The sequence below is a fragment of the Brachycentrus maculatus genome, unplaced genomic scaffold, assembly GCF_059751285.1.
Source record: "Brachycentrus maculatus isolate JH-2025_06_01 unplaced genomic scaffold, ASM5975128v1 h1tg000482l, whole genome shotgun sequence".
Classification (NCBI taxonomy): domain Eukaryota; kingdom Metazoa; phylum Arthropoda; class Insecta; order Trichoptera; family Brachycentridae; genus Brachycentrus; species Brachycentrus maculatus.
In genome coordinates, this window is record NW_028281229.1 from 404,300 (window position 1) to 422,996 (window position 18,697).

The window sequence follows — 18,697 nt, forward strand, 5'->3', positions numbered from 1 at the left end:
ATAATTTAGGTTTCGTGCTTATCTCAGCGTTGGAGTAATTTTCATATTTCAAGCTTTCGACATATTCGAGTAAATTAGCAATACGTGAACTATATACATACATATATATATATATATATATATATATATATATATATATATATATATATATATATATATATATATATATATATATATATATATATATATATATATATACATACATTAAAACCGATCTTCATCTCAATTTGAGATATTGCATCACGAAGATTTGTTTACACTGTTCACGCGTTCACACAATTTTAAAAGCTTGTTAAAATATTGATGCTATCCGTTACGATATTTATGTTTACCTTTCGTTTTGTTTTCCCAGTCAATAAGGAGTGTTTGTATTCTTTCTTTTTAATTATAATTGTTTACCCGAACGCCGCTAGCCATTTGCTCTAGTGGTGTGCTAAGAGCTCCGTGTCGGACCCAACGTAATAATGATATATTGCGCCGGAGAAGCAAATGAGTCCAATAAAGTATTTTCACTAAAAACATTCCTTGAAAAAAAGAGGTGGGATTTACAGTGTATTACTTTATTATTCAAATCCTTATCCGCACCCCAATGGTGCATATGGCACAGCATTATATAAATGCAGTGTTATTTTGATCGTTAACATATGAAGGAAAGGTGATCAGCCTTCCGCTTCAGGTACCAATCCAGGGTAGTATTGAATAAAAATAAGAGTGAAAAAATCACTTATATTTATTTGACATAACATGAAATTAAAAGCTTAAATGAAAATGATGTTTTCTAGCGTTTTTGTATGTATGTAAGTATGTGAATATAATCCAGGATTCAGACTTCCCATACAAATGAAAGTGTCTTTGCTTAATAAAAGCTTTCCTCATCTCACTATAGATGTCTCTACTTAAATGTGTTTCGAGTTTAATCTATATAATTCAAAGTTCCAAGAATTTGAGCAGTGTGGTTGTCAATCATGGGTAGAATTGGTGAATGTTACACGTGTGTAAAGAGATCGTTTAAACCAGTTTTTGACGGTGGTAAGCCTCGTAAATTCTCAGACATATTAATTTTCATTTATTTTGTGTTTTTAATATTTTTACATACATAATTTCTATCTTCATAATACATACATTTTTTAAAAAAAATATATCTTTTTACATGTAGATTTTGTAAAAAAAAATACATGTAAAAAGAACCCACTCCTCAGAGAAAGTCGAACATCAATTATTGTACTCCTGTAAAGGTTAAAAGCGTTTTTTTTACATACTGTTGGTAGAGAGTAAAATTATCCTTAGATTGAACGTAGCTGCGTTCTTGCAATAAATTGTGCTCCACAAGATGATGTTAAGATGTCAAAAAAAAATCTTCACTCTAAAACATGTACCTATATCGCCCACTCCTTTCAAGAACGTCATAAATCAAAAAACTTGATTTTTCAGGAAAACGTTTTTAAAGTTTAAAAATAAAATAAAATGTATTAAAAATAAATATCAAGCCACTTATTAAACTTTTTACTGTGCAACAGATCTTTTTAGGTAAAACCTGATGGTTTTTTCTCCATTTGAAAAATATTAAGTATATTTCAGAAAATAGTTAAACAATACCTTTTCTTCAAAATACAAAAACAACACTTTCTGCCCTGTAGCGGGTAAATGTTTAGTTAAAAATATGCCACTTTTGCTGGGATATAGTACATTTTTTGGGCATTCTGAAAGTATGCACAACTTAAAATTGTCGATTTTTTATTTATGACGTTCCTGAAAGGAGTGAGCGATATATTCTTATATATTCTTACATGTACCTATATATTCTATATATATATTCTTTCTCTTAAACATGTACCTATATATTGAAACCCGATTGTTTAAGTTTTGAAACATACGTCATTTTTTAAATTTCCGAATCCGTTGAAGCGCGTTCCTGTCGGGCAAGTTTAACGAAACAATAAAATAAAGTTATAACGGCAACCGATCAGAACTCGCCATGTTCACTTTCAACAGGTTGTCAGCGATGATGTGTTTACTACCCATTCGTAGATCAGACGGATAAGGGTTTCAAGGAAAGATTCAAACTTGAACGATAATAAAAACAAAGTCTTAAACACCCAACTGGAATTCAGAAATTTCGGACGCCGAATTGATTCCCTTTCGAAGTATTTTTATGCCCTCTTAATTACTTGAATAGATATTTTTGTTTAAAATGTGTTGTGTCGGGTTGTGGTCCCGTGGTTAGTGTCACGGAATCTTGAGTCAGAGTTTCTCGGTTCGAACCCACTCTAACACAATTTGATACCTATTTCTAATAACGAACCGCTTAGGCTCAAAGAAATAGTATGAAATTGAAATATTTGTGTAAATTTATATTATCCACTGACACTTCGTGATGGAATTGCATTTTTAATTTATTATTAGATTAAAACCAATATTTTTAGCTTTTCCACTTTTTTATTTGACCAGCGACCGGGTTTCGTCGTTACCGACATCATCAGACTGGTCCGTCTGGACCAGTTTGATGATGTCGGTAACGACGAAACCCGGTCGCTGGTCAAATAAAAAAGTGGAAAAGCTAAAAATATTGGTTTTAATCTAATAATAAATTATTTGTGTAAATTATAAAAACACAAATATTTCTCTTTGAAAAAAAACTGTTCTTATCATTTCTACTACTACTACTATCGCCATTTCACCGCAGGGGTAGGCAGAGAGTATGGAACGCCACACTCTTCTGTCCTGTCACACACTCCTCGCTTCCTTCACATTCATCAACAATTGTCAATTAATGTATTAAACACATTGAAATTAGACTAAATGCAGTCAAAATGCGATCCCTCAGACAATTGTGCGGCAAAATTTTGTAGATATAATAGATGTTCGAATGGTAAAATAAGGAAAGTATACAAGGCATAGATGAGCATTATAGATACAATAAAAAAGATTTGTTGAGATGGTTTAGACATGCGGAACAAAGGAAAGAACAGAAAAACATGTTTAAAAGGTGACTGTAATTAAAAATAGGAGCAGAGGAAGACAGGATAAAACTTGGCATTATCAAGTATATCAAAATGAAAGCGGTTAAATCAGGAATCGGAGTAATTAGTGGGTATTAGGAGATGCATGTAGAAGTAGAGAATATTTTTTGCAATGACAGATCGGTGTGGTGTTCTATTTTCTCTGCTACCCTTGCGGTATGATAGTTAGTTGGTTAGTTCTTTTTATAAAATTATATGATTAGAAAATTATTTAAGACATGAAACTAGTCGTATTTACAATAACAATCTCAAAAAAGTGATCAAGTATTTCAAATACTTCGTGATGGTGAAGTAGTTTTTTTTTAACAAACTTTATTCATTAGCAGTTAATCGGGACGTTTTTGACTATTTTTTATGCTTAATTTATAAATGTTTTGTATCAATAAAAAAACCTTAATATTTTCTACTCTATATGACAAATAAATTTCTTCAATCTATTTTTTAAATATAAAATAACTTAAACTAATACCAAAATGTCGAAATTGACAGCGAGATAAATAAATAAAGACTTCGATCCATATATAAAAAAGGGTTAAAGAGTAGCACATTGTACCTAAGTGGTGACCATTCATCCCCCTTAAAAAGGGTTGATTCGGAAGAATTCTTGTGATAAAAGGCAGTGTACCTGTCAATGTGTATTAACAAGACAATAAGCTGTGTGATTTAATGCTAAGGGTTCACTTTTAAACTACCCTTCGGCTATTTAAAATACTTTTTTTTTTCATTCTGATTGTCGTGAGAAATGGAGTTCCTTCGTATTCCATCTCGTAATATATCATAAATTGTTTCTTGGAGACTATTTTTCGATTTAAATGGTGCATAGGGGACCGCATTGAATCAAAACAGAACAAAAGTCCGGCTGCGCTGAGAGGCGGACGTCATTTAACGCCCAATTTTATAGAATAAGTATTGGAATTGAATTTTTTTTAGAATATACGAGTATAAAGAAAAATATTTTTATATTTCCTTTTTGATTTTACTCCTTCCCTTTCAATAACTCTTTTTAAAACCATTGTATTCATTTCGAAGAAAAAATTATTTATTCACTACAAAAACAGTGTTTAAAAAAAATCAATTATGTCAAATGTTACCTGGGTTTGAAGAAAATTTAGTTGCGATTTATCAAATACATGGCCTTAAGATTTTAAACAAACGAATATCTACATTTTTATTTATATACATTAAAAATTATTGAATTTTCGATTGAAAAATAATAATAATAATAAAAACTGGAGGAAAAATAAAACGTAACTTAAGTTCAGCGTTTGAAATGCGCAAATAAAAAATAATATAATTAAAATGTAACTTTGTTTTAAAATCACTAATTTTAAAACTAAGTTACATTTTAATTATAAAACGGAAAATGCTTAAATTAATGCTTTAAATATAAGTTATAAAAAATATTATAATAAATTGAAATATATTTTTAATAATTTATTTATACAAAACAATAGTATAAATAATCGGACGACATTATTTTGTCGACATACTTTCGTCAAACTTTCGTGAGAGTTTCATATATCGTGGGATAACTTTGTGATTTATTATCAATTACAACTCCGACCCGTTCTTTTTATACATAAAACAGTAGTAAAAATACGAGTTTTGCCTTTTACGCCTCTTAAGCTCTACGCAACGTGATGTTTCATACGACTCGTCATTACTCGAGAAAGAAGCATTTTATGCGACAACATACCATACAATATTGACCAATGAATTAAAAAGTATTTTCATTAAAACTAACTAGTTTTACAGTCATTTTATTCGGTTTTTTAAGGGAAATGATTAAAAACAGTATTGTTTTAAATAATCATATTTTACTTGGTTAATACCACTATTTCTTAAAATGTATTATGACACGTGTTTAGATGCATTCTATATCACTAAACACCGTCATAGAGTTTGAAAATGATGTGGAATACATTGAAAACATATGTCAAAATAGATTTTAGGAAATAGTGGTATCTACCAAGTTAAACTTAAATTAAAAAATGATAGATATTACCACAAAGTGACCGCTACACCAAACAACGAAATTTGTAGTTTTCGTATAATTTTACGTAAACTACATCGTATAATTCGTGTAATTTATTTAATTTTATATAAAATTATACGAGTATGTTTTAAAAAGTGGTAGAGTGGGTTCGAACCGAGTAACTCTGACTCAAGATTCCGTGACACTAACCACGGGACCACAACCCGACACAACACATTTTTAACAAAAATAATTAATAAAGAAACCCTTATCCGCAACCCAATGGTGCATAGGGTACTGTGTTATATAAACGCAGTGTTATCTTGATCGTTTTTACACATAAAGGAAAGGTGATCAGCCCTCCGCTTCAGGTACCAGTCCAGGGTAATATTGAATAAATATGACAGTGAAAAAATCACTTATATTTATTTTACCCCCCTTGGGAATCGAACCCGGGACCTCCAGAACGGTAGCCGAGCGTGCTGACCATTACACTACGGAGGCGGACATATTTATATTATATCCTAAAACGTACCGAGCTTTGAAAAAAGTACGGTATGTTTTAGGATACCCTTTTGGGTATTAAATATTAATAAGTAATGCTACTACAATCATTTTTATCCTTGCATTTCCAAAATTTAAAATAATTAAATAGCTGAGTATAAGCCTTTTACTTAGTAAGCAAGGCAAATAATTACTGCACAAACCTAAAATAAATTATCGTTTTTTGTTAAGTATTGATTTATTTCAATTCATATTCCTACGTATGTATATCAATGTACAAACAAAAAATGAAATTTCTTATAACACAGAGGTGTTCGTCAGCTTGTCATATAACTGTGTGGGTTTTTCTGAAATGGTGGCTAGATGTTTGACCACTGATTATCCGAGAGAAGTCCGACTTAGCATTTTAAATCAATAAACAAGAGTAATCCGGCAAGTCACATAAAATCATTAAAGTGCCAACAACTTGTCACGATGTTTATCATCGTTTGACCAAATTAATTAGTATTTTAACAGTAATAAATTGTAGACTGATTAATGGAATTCTGGTTTGGAATATATATAAAAGATCTACTTTAAAATAAGCATGTAAACATCACTATCCATTAGTTACTACTATACAATCCATCACACAATAAGTTCGTAGTATGACAAAAAAGTTAACAAAATAGTTTTGGGCGATCGTATGTTAGAATTGTGTGGGATAAGTGACACGTTAAAGGCAATATCAACATTTTGTATCAACATTTGTCCACGTGAAAGCTCTTTTCGATGTGGGTACTATCTTTGCTCACATTCGATCGAAAACATCAACGCGTCGAGAATTAGTTATAGCAGTTTTACTGCTATAAAAAGGATCTTTTTATACGGTATGTGACAATGGATGAAACATGGATCCATCAATGAGTATCAGTGTTAAACGTTGAAGTTAGACTGTTTTTTTTATTATTATTTTTCGACATCTCATAAAAGCTGAAGAAGAATATGGAAGTCTGGGCATTTACGGGGCTGACGACCGTCATAGGCTGGTTAAAGTGATCACTTTACTTACGTCCAATATTCACCAATTCTCCCCATTATTGACAACCACGCTGCTCAAATTCTTGGAAGTTCTACATATATGAACCCATTTTGAAACATTATTCTTGAATCACTAGAACTTCACTAGAGACATCTCTTGGCGAGATGAAAATAAGCTTGTATTGAGCGGAAATTCTTTTATTATATCTTCCATATTCTTCTTCATTTTAGATGAGATGTCAAAAAATAATATAAAAATAACTCCTGTAATTGGAGATAATCCAGATTTTGTGAACAAGTATTTGTTGGACACATTTATTGGACACTCTCAAAATGTTGCTATTGTTTTTTTTTTTAATTTGTTAATTCAGTTACATCACTCCACTATTTCATGGATGCCTTCCGAAAGAGTAGAGTACAAACTCTGTCTACTCATGTGTAAATCAATACACTGTATGGCTCCAGAGTATCCAAAAGAGCTGTACATTCCAAAGTAATCAACTGACAGACGTCTCACGCTTCGATCGGCTTCAACAACTGCTGTGGGTAAAGTGATTTTACCAGCTACCGCAACCGGCCAATTAAATTTGGTAAGTCTCTGCGTGTCTCCGCTGTTGTGGGACCGATTGCATGAAATGTTTTTCAACCAGCAGTTAGAAACAGTGAGAGTATAATGATATTAAAAAAAAAAAAACTTAAAAAATATTTGTATGCTAATTCGTTTTGGTAATTTTCTTTTCTCTAATTTAATCCCAGTGAAGCAATTTTAATGTAGTGTTTTACGAAAATCATGCTACATGAATCAACTAAAATTATTTTTATCATTATTTATTATTTAAATTTCATTTGGTAAATACCACTTTTTAATCAAATCACTCGTGACACGTATTTCGATGCATTCCGTGTCATTTTCAAACACCATATATGGTGTTTTAAAAGATGCATCGAAACACGAGTCATAAAAGATTTTAAGAAATAGTGGTATTTACCAAGAGAAGTTACAAAATTAAAAACAGATAAAAATTACCTCCAAGCGACTTTACCAGATAAATCAACGATATTATTTTTATCACTACACTCCACAGTCAAATCGGATGTCAGTGGAAAAAAAATTGTTTTAAAAAAATAAAATAAAATTTTACCACCGTATTTAAAAATACATTGTGTTATGTATTCGATGCAATCCACAACGTTCCAAGAACTCGACTCTTAAATAATCTAAACTAAGCTCCATATATGGTGTTTGAAAATGATACAGCATGCATCGAAACACGTATCACAATAGATTTTAAGAAATAAATTAAAAACAAACATACAATATGATTTGATATATGATTTGAATGATAAATATTAGCACAATGTGACTGCCAAATCAATTAATGGAATTTATGGTTAATTAATATTCAAAATATTACGTTTTATCAGTACTTATTTCATATTTCCATAAATGAATTTAAAATTATTTTAATTACTTTTAAAGGAGATTTTAAACGAATTTCAAAAAGGGTAGAATCCGTTTAAAAGTACGGCATGCTTTAAGGATACTTATTTGGGTATTTAGCATTCGTAATCAATGCTACTGCAAGGATGCGTATCCCTCGCATATCCTTTTAAGTACAACAAACCATTCTTTACATCTCTCATCAGCATATATATCCCAGGAGCGCAGAAGGACTAAGGAGACAGGAGACCGGTTGCGGAGATAATTTCTCGTTTCTCAGGAATGCCATGGACCAGCCACTAAAGACCCAGTTTTTTGCGACGTGAACGACTCAATGTAAAACTCGTAATATTCTTTCTGCCAACTTATTCTTCTCGTTTTATATTTGAAATGCAACTTCTCCGTTTTCCCGTACTTCGAGTCATATTGTCACAAAAGTGATTTCTAATACTACTAGTTTTTTTTCAAATGTACAAATGTGTCGCCTACTTTCAAAATCCGCCAGATCCAATTTTATAAGATTTTAAAATAAATACTCCATCGGAATGCCAATTATGGGCTTTGTTGTTAAAATATTTGTATACTTGAAAACTCTAGTAAAAAATACATAAAAACAGCGTTGTGTTTCAAATTCCGCTATATTCACGGAACCTACTTTCTGACCCATATTGGCCAATCAGAGAACGGGGATAGGTAAAAATTAAGATGACGTCATTATCGGTTTGTTTCCCGTGTTTTTTTTTTAATACTGAATCATTTTCTTTAAAAGAATGGGAAAATTCACCAATTTCATATTATTCATAAGACAGAGAAATCTTTTAAACATAAATGTTACCTGGAGAATTTTGCATTTTTTGTAAAATCGACATACATGGATCTGGCGGATTTTGAAAGTAGGTGACACAAATGTCGTATCATTTCTTCGCTTTGTATGCTTTTATAAAACGTTATTTTATTATCGTAATATTCTTCTTCTTCTTACCCTAATCCAAATATTGCTTAGGGCACTGCATCGTATCGTAGCTTGATAGATGCTTACATTAAGTAAAATAAAATTTTATAATAATTTAGGATAATTTATATAAAGCCATTTTCGTAAAAAAGTACCTCAAGGGGGCTTATACAGATATAGATTATGATATAAAAATGATAATGATAGATGATAAAATTAATATCAAAGAAAAACGTCGTCAAACGGCTGAGTCTGAAGGGAAGAAAGTGGAGGCTGAAGGCAAAGTTTCAGTCTCATCTCATCATATCAAACATCATCAACATCCACATCATTATCAACCACCATAAAGATAAAAATCCTTCAACGTCTAAAATTTATGTTTTAAATATTGAAAGCATTAACTTTGTGGATAATATTGATATATTATTTTGAGAAATAAAAAGACTTTGTTTTTTGAGTGGATCAAAGTTGGACTAAGTTTCACATACGGTGTTTAATAATGATGCGGAATGCATCGAAACACTTGTCGAAATGTTATTCAATTCAATTTAAGATGCTACTGAAAACTCGCATATGAAAGAACGTATCAATTATGGAATTAAACAATATAAACAAATTCCAAAAAAAATAACAGTGTGGTTGGCAATCATGGGTAGAATAAGGTATGTTACACAAGTATAAAGTGATCACTTAAACCTGCCTGTAGGCTCTGTAAATAACAAGACGTCCGTATGCTTCTTCATCTGTGTTGAGATGTCAATCACGAGTATTTTCCCTTAACTGTAAATTAGCGATTTGACATTTACAGTAAATATACTTAACCATTAACGATGTAGTATTTTCACCGACAAACTACATAGTTATGTGGATTTTTAAGTATACTTTTATACATTAACCCTTCCCTAACGGTGCTAAAAACTTCCGCGTGCACCGGTGATATGTATTTTGTACACCATATGAAAATGTTATTTAAAAACGTCAAAAATGTAAATATTCCTAAATGTTGCTTTTATTGACCACAGTTGAAGTTGAAATGTGTCATTTTTGTGATGTTAGCTCTGGTATTTTCTAAAAAAGAGAAAAAATACATCACAAGTACCCGACATAGCTAGCGTAGCGACACGACTACTTGTGCACAACTAAAATGAGATAAAAGTGCAGCTCGCACGCATACATAGAAACAATTGTTTATTGGTGATTCTATACCCGTTTTTTTAAATTTATTTCCGTCGCTGCAATTGAATAACTTTATATTATAATTTATTTATTGATATGGCGTTCAATTTGTAGAACTCCATTTTAATTTATGTATTAATTTTAAATCAAACACAGATTTTTTGAGTCTACTAAGTTGTATTTTATTAACAAAAACACATAGAAAATTATATTGTGACAATTGTTTCGCCTTGTTAGGGCATTATCAAGCGAATGTGAAGATGAAGGACCGTAGTCCATTTGATCTTCACATTCGTTTGATAATGCCCTAACAAGGCGAAACAATTGTCACAATATAGTTTTTTTATGTGTTTTTGTTAATAAAATACAATATAAAAGACTCAAAAAATCTGTGATTGATTTAAAATTAATACATAAATTATATTATAATGCATATTATATTATAATGCAAATGTAACTTTTACATTTTATATTGATATTCTCATTTTTAAAGTCAAGTTGTAGTAAAAACATATCACCGGGAGGGGAAGGTTAAATATTCATTTCGTAAAACTTTTTTGATCAATAAACATCTCGAATAACATAATCATTTCCTTTCACCTGTCAACCAATCCAATTAATGAAACCTTATCACAAATGTCAGTACCCATGAAGATATCTATTCATTAAAAAAGGTGTTACGTACATTATTTGTTTATCAACTTTATATTAAGTAGCCACGTCATTTATTCTTAAACATAAATATCTTTCAAATCGTATAATTAATACGATTTACAGTCTTAATCATATACCGCTCACTCCTTTCAAGAACGTCATAAATCAAAAAACTTGATTTTTCAGGAGGACGTTTTTAAAGCTTAAAAATATAACACAATGTATTAAAAATAATTATAAAGCCACTTATTGAATTTTTCGCCGTGTAAAAGATCTTTTTAGGAAAACCTGAAGGTTTTTTCTCCATATGAAAAATATTTAGTACATTTAAAAAAATAATTAAACAAAGCCTTTTCTTCAAAATGCAAAAAAAAACATTTTCTGCCCTATATTGGGTAAATATTATGTTAAAAATTAGCCTCTTTTGCTGGGATATAGTACATTTTCTAGGCATTCCGAAAACATATACAACTGAAAATTGACGATTTTTGATTTATGACGTTCTTGAAAGGAGTGAGCGATACTTACCATTTAATTACTATTTACACGTTGCGCGCGGCAACGTTGAGGATAGCATGTTACACGTACATGAGTAGGCATAGGCTATGAAACTTAAAAAGTTAAAGCCTGAGTAGGGTCATGATAAGCGGTGTTGCATAAGCCGCAACTAGATTTCAGAGTCACTTGGACGTTAGGTAATTAAAAAAAAAGCTTCAAGAAGGGTTACAACCCTCAGTAATGAGAAATAAGACGGAAAAGAAAAAGAAAAATATCGTTATTTAAAGATTTGGCGTTTAATTTGTAGAACTCCATTTTAATTTCTATTTTAAATGTGAAATAAATCACTGATTTTTTGAGTCTACTAAATTGTAATTTGATTGTTAAAAAATACATTAAAATAGTTTTTGTGACAATTGATTCCCCTAGTTATGGCATTTTCAAACGAATGTATAAAATAAAATACAATATAGTATACTCAAAAACTCAGTGTTTGATTTAACATTTAATATATAAAATTAAAATATCAGTTAACAGATATTTATAAAACATGATTCAAAAGAAAAAAGCCTCAGAGAAAACTTGCTTTTATCGAAGTGAAAAAATCTCGCCACTGATATATTATACCATAATAAGTGGGTTCACCGAGATTTCAACCGATGGAAATAATAGCTTTGTTCATTAATCATTACCGATGCTAGAAATTGCCTTTCTAATCTGTCAAAAATAAGATCAAACTCAATAAGCATTCATTATCATCATAAAACAAAAGCAAAATTACATCCGCTCCTGAATCATAAGAACACAATTATACTTATAAAGAGCTATTCTCGCCAAATAGCTATATGCACTTTGCTATTTAAATATTAAAATATAACACTTGTGAAATACCACTTTTGAGTTTATTAATGTAAACACGACTAGTTTCAAGAACTTCAGATGTTCTCATCAACAGGTAAAAATACAAACGTCATTGTATTTTTTTTATTATGTTCAAACCCTTATCTGCACCCTGATGGTGCGTAGGGCACTGCATCTTATAAACGCAGTGTTATCTTAATCTTTAACACACGAAGGAAAGGTGATCAGCCCTCCGCTTCAGGTACCAGTCCAGGATAATATTGAATAAATATTAAAGTGAAAAATCAGTTCTATTTATTTAACCCTCCTCCGTGAGAATCCAAACCCGGGACCTTCAGAACGGTAGCCGAGCTTGCTGACTATTACACTACGGAGGCGTACTTTAATAAAAAAGAACGATTTTTTGTTACTTACTTTAATACTTTTTGTTATGATTTTTATCTATTAACAAGTTTTGTGATTTCAAGGTTTTGTGTAATTATATGTCCTTACAATTTTTGAGAAATAAGTGTTAATTATTTGTAAATATCATATATAAATAATTATATTTTTAGCCGATCAATTAAATTACCTGAAAATAACACTCTTTCATTGCTAACAATCTATGACTCTTCCCCATTCACGCATCTCCTCATACATACCCGCCGATTATACTAACTTTTGACCTGACCACTTTCAAGTATTCGACATATTTGATCATGCCAAGTTTTCCTCAGTTTTTCTCTGCTCCTAATTCCAACTATATTAACCCCGTAAATTTATTTCCCTGTTATTTATATTTTTATTATAGATTTGGCGTTTAATTTGTATAACCTCCATTTTAATTAATATATTTAATATTAAAATCAAGCAGTGCTTTTTTGAATCTACTAAATTGTATTGTTACACACATAAAAATAAATTTTGTGACAATTGTTTCGCTTAGTTATGACATTTTCCAAGGAATGTTTCGAATTTCCAATTTTCAAACGAACATTCGTTTTAAAATGCCATAACTAGGCAAAACAATTGTCACAATGTTTTTTTAACAATAAATACAACTTAGTAGACTAAAAAAGTCAGTGTTTTACTGTTATTTGCTCACTCATTCGGTCCACATTTTCAAACCATCTTTGGCCTTTCTTTATTTTATGGGCAACTAGGCAAAACAATTGTCACAATTTTTTTATGTGTTTTTTAACATTAACTACAACTTAATAGACTCAAAAAAATCAGTGTTTTACTGTAATTTGCTCACTCTTCGTTCCACATTTTCAAACCATCTTTGCCTTTCTTTGTTTTATCGACAATGCTTTGTAAGTCATATTGAGGTTTAAACTCATGATCCTTGAATCGAAATGCATGTAACTATACGTCTGAGAGTACTATTAGGAAATGCATTAATGGAACGGAGACATAATGTGTTTTACTATCTCTGTGTGACGTCGGAATTGAATGCTCTTAGGAATTTATAGGCGAAGGAAATTGGTGACTAATTGACAAGTTGTGTTAGCTATAAAATGGTACAATTCATCGATAATCCAATGTAATGAGAACCACATTACTTGTTGGGTTGAATTTATGCGTCAATACCACAAAGCCATGAACTAGATATAACTGACTAAATAATATTTACACCGCTTCCCCGCAAGGGTAGGCAGAGAGAATGAAACGCCTTACCGCTCTGTCTTTGCAAAAATTCCAACCCTAACCTGACTACTTTCAAGTATTTATTTAGCCAAGTTTTCCCCGGTCTTTTTCTGCTCCTAATTTTAATTGCATTCACCTCAATATTTGTTTTATCATTCTTTCTTAAGTCATTCGTTCCACATGTCTAAACCATCTTAATACACCTTTCTTAATTTTATCGATAATGCTTATCTTAGCTTCGCATTCTTTCGTCTTTCAACTAGATCTAACATCAATCAATAAGGAAACACTTGTTTTTATACTAATTGAGTTTTTTTATTAATGACTACTAGTTTCGGAAGGTAAACTTCCACCGTCAGATGTAAATAATGACTCATATTGAGTTAATAAGTAATATAAATACAAGTCTTTCCTTAATCATTGTGACATGTCTTACCACAAAGTAAATGCCGAAACAATAAATAAAAGATCTAACATCAACAGAAATCTTCATCTTTAATTCTTCTTCTTCGTTTCTTACCCTCATCTGCGCCCAATAGTGCATAGGGCACTGCATGAAATCGACGCACTGTTTATTTAAACGTGTATTATATGAAGGAAAGGTGATCATTCTTACGTTTCAAATTTAGGATAATTTCAAATAAATATTCGTGAGAAAAAAACGACCCCATTAAAAATCGAACCCGGGATCTCCTGCATGATAGCTAAACTCGGGAATCTCTACACTATAGCGCTATACAGCTGCAATAGAGTAATAAAAAGAAGTATAACTAGGACTACTAAGAATTTTGAAAATGATTAAAACTGTAATGATGAAAATGATTAAAAGTACGTATTTTGAATTTTCGTAAATAAAACTGATTTTTTTCCAAAAAAGGACATAAAAATTACATTTCTTTAAATAAAAACACACGCGTATCCGAATGCAACGCTGCATCGAAATTTCAAAGTTATTGGTAAATAACATTAGAAGACCTTTCACATAGTATTAAAATATGGATCATACGAATATTAATATAATTAGTTATACTCGTATAGATATTCCTCGAAAAAAAGTAAGGGACTTTTCACAAAAATCATTTCGGAATACGATAACTCCCGCTGTGTTCGAACAAACTTGCAATAGGTACCCCACATAATGTGACAAACAAATTGCAAGGAATTCCAATTATTAAGTTAAATTATTTATTCATACCTTGCGTCGATATTTACATATTTGAATGCCAATATTCATAACTTGAACAGAATTATACCGTCATTTAAAAACTATAAAATATGAACGAGCGTTTACAACCAATTTCCCTGCTTTTTTTCATCTCACTTGTTAATGAGTGTTTATTGCACAAAAAATATGATTCCAACTTATAATAATATTTAATGAATCAGAAATTCCATGACGAAATCGATTTTTTAAAGTAATTGTGCTTTAAATTGATAAATTCACTTCGGTGAATGTGTGGCAAAACGATGTTTGATAGATGTTCGAATGATGAAATAAGGAAAAAATGTAAGGCTGAGATAAGCATTATCGATAAAATTAAGAAAGGTGTGTTGAGATGGTTTGGACATGTGGTGCGTATGAGTGAAGAAAGAACGGTTAAACAAATTTATGGAGCGAATGTAGTTGGAAAAAGAAGCAGAGGACGACCGAGGAAAACTTGGCACAATCAGGTACGTCAAATACTTGAAAGCGGCCGGGTCAGAAATCGTAATAATCGTCGGGCATGTATGAGGAGATGCATGAATATAGAAGAGGCAAAGAATGTTTGCAAAGACAGAGTGGTGTGGCGTTCGATTCTCTCTGCCTACCCCTGCGGGGAAGCGGCGTGATGGTTAGTTAGTTAGTTAGTTAAATAAGAATTTATGTTTCTGAGTTCCCTAATGAGGTACTTTTTTTAATATAGGAGTATTAAATCCAGACACTGTCCAGCTGTTATTACAATAAAAAATATTTTTATATAACTCATATAGTACATATTTGCTAACTTTTATCATTTTTACATTCTTAATTTTTTGTTTTCTGTTAAAGTCAAATATTTTTAGTTTATATTAGCACTTTCAATCTATTTGTATTTCTGTTATTTATTGTTTTCTTGCCAGTGCCCTATATTAAAACCTAAAATAAAATGTAAACCCACACACAGGCCATGCCTTTTTGGGATCTTTTTTGTATAAGTTTTATAATTTTTTTGTACTTGTAATGATAATTTATTGTATAATTTTTTGATATCTCATCAAAGATGAAGAAGAATATGGAAGTCTGGGCATTTACGGGGCTTACGACCGTCATAGGCTGGTTTGAGTGATCACTTTACACACGTGTAACATTCACCAATTCTACCCATTATGGACAACCACACTACATATATATATGAACCAATTTAGAAACCTTGTTCATGAATCACTAGAACTTCACTAGAGACATCTATTGGTGAGATGTAAAGAAGCTTTTTATTAAGCAGAAACTCTTATATTAGTATGTGAGATCCGAATCCTGGATTATAATCACACACATGAGAAACGCCAGAAAATACCATTTTCATTTTTATTATTAAGCTTATAATTTGACCAGATAATTTATTTACAACATTTTGAGTGTGTCCAAATACTTGTTCACAAAATCTGGATTATCTCCAATTACAATTGTAATTGGAGATAATCCAGATTTTGTGAACAAGTATTTGGACACACTCAAAATGTTGTAAATAATTTATTGTGACTTGCAGAAGAAGAAAAGAAAAAAATATCAAGATATGAAAAAATATTGATATTCCTAAAGAATAAAAAATAATGATTATGAAAATATGATACTTAAATTTAAATTAATTGTTTCATTAATTGATTCGGCAGTCACTTTGTGGTAAAATCTATCCATTTTCAATTAATGTTTTACATAGTAAATACCACTATTTCTTAAAATCTACTATGACACGTGTTTCGATGCGATGTGTTTGAAAATGATACGGAATGCATAGAAACACGTGTCACAGTAGGTTTTAAGAAATAGTGGTATTTACTAAGTAAAACATTTACAACATTTTGAGTGTGTCCAAATACTTGTTCACAAAATCTGGATTATCTCCAATTACAGGTGTCATTTTCATATTATCTTTTGACATCTCATAAAAAATGAAGAAGAATATGGAAGTCTGGGCATTTACGGGGCTGACGACCGTCATAGGCTGGTTTAAGTGATCACTTTACACACGTGTAACATTCACCAATTCTACCCATTATTGATAATGGGTAGGATTGGTGAATGTTACACGTGTGTAAAGTGATTACTCAAACCAGCCTATGACGGTCGTCAGCCCCGTAAATGCCCAAACTTCCATATTCTTCTTAATTTTTTATGAGATAATAAGTAAAACATTAATTAAAAATAAATTAATTGCATTTATTGTTGCCGAGCCCGTCTGGGTTTATTACATACAATTGCCTGGCATACAGAAAATAACAAATAAGGATTCTGAGCATATAATGATACCTTATACTGCGCTAAAGCCTTCCATACTGCAGATACGGCTGTTGGAGATATCCACTGATACATGATACTGGAGAGTTGATACTCCTCAATTAATAGTAACTCGATTACAAAGTAGACTATGTGATTCGCATAACTTTCATTTCAGTTCATTTCTCATTCAACCCTTAAGCCACTGATGTTTTACAATAATAGCTATTTAAATTAAACTTTATTTTAACTTTTTTAAACACACTTTTAAAACACAAATGAAAACTTTTAGTTTTCAAAGTCTTAGTTTTTTTAGGTTTTTGCAATACAATTTAAAAAATACATTATAATAGTCTTCTTGATATTATTTTTTGACATTTCAACAAAGATGAGTAAGAATATGGAATTCTGGGCCTTTACGGGGCTTACATACAATTACCTATATAAAAATATCAAAAAATCCTAATTAGAGGATAACCCAGATTTGTGAATAACTATTTGGACACACTCAAAACATTAAACTACTAATGATTGAGAAAACTCTGCACCGTTGTGATAAAAAAGGGAAAAACAGTTTATTACACTTAATATGTACCATATATATGTAAATATATATATATACATATATATAAATGCATATATGTGTATATATATATAAATATATATATATATATATATATATATATATATATATATATATATATATATATATATATATATATATATATATATATATATATATATATATATATATATATATATATATATATATATATATATATATATAAATATATATATATATATATTTATATATATATATATATATATATAAATATATATATATATATATATATATATATATATATATATATATATATATAAATATATATATATATATATATATATATATATATATATTTACATATATATATATATATATATATATATATATATATATATATATATATATATATATATATTTACATAAACATTTATACATATACATATATTGATTTATTTAAATATTAAAATCCAAACACTGAATTGAGTCTACTAAGTTATATTTTATATTTAAAAACATAAAAAATACCAATTCCTGACAATTTTTTCGCCTTGTTATGGCATTATAAAACTACTGAGAGAGCGTTATTTTACCATATCGCTCACTCCTTTCAAGAACGTCATAAATAAAAAATCGACAATTTTCAGTTGTGCATGTTTTCGGAATGCCTAGAAAATGTACTATATCCCAGCAAAAGTGGCATATTTTTAACTTAATATTTCCCCACAACAGGGCAGAAAGTGTTGTTTTTGCATTTTGAAGAAAATGTGTTGTTTAATTTTTTTTTAAAATATACTTAATATTTTTCAAATGGAGAAAAAATCTTCAGGTTTTACCTAAAAAGATCTGTTGCACAGTAAAAAGTTCAATAAGTTGATTGATATTTATTTTTAATACATTGTTTTATATTTTTAAACTTTAAAAGCGTTCTCCTGAAAAATCAAGTTTTTT

At 30.2% G+C, this 18,697-nt stretch overlaps 1 protein-coding gene across 5 annotated transcripts in view; it reads left to right on the forward strand.

Annotated features, from left to right (window-relative positions):
* Wnt2 (Wnt oncogene analog 2) overlaps window positions 1-18,697 on the forward strand; it is a 136,200-nt gene that overhangs the window by 43,903 nt on the left and 73,600 nt on the right. The gene's annotated exons all lie outside the window — the stretch shown is intronic.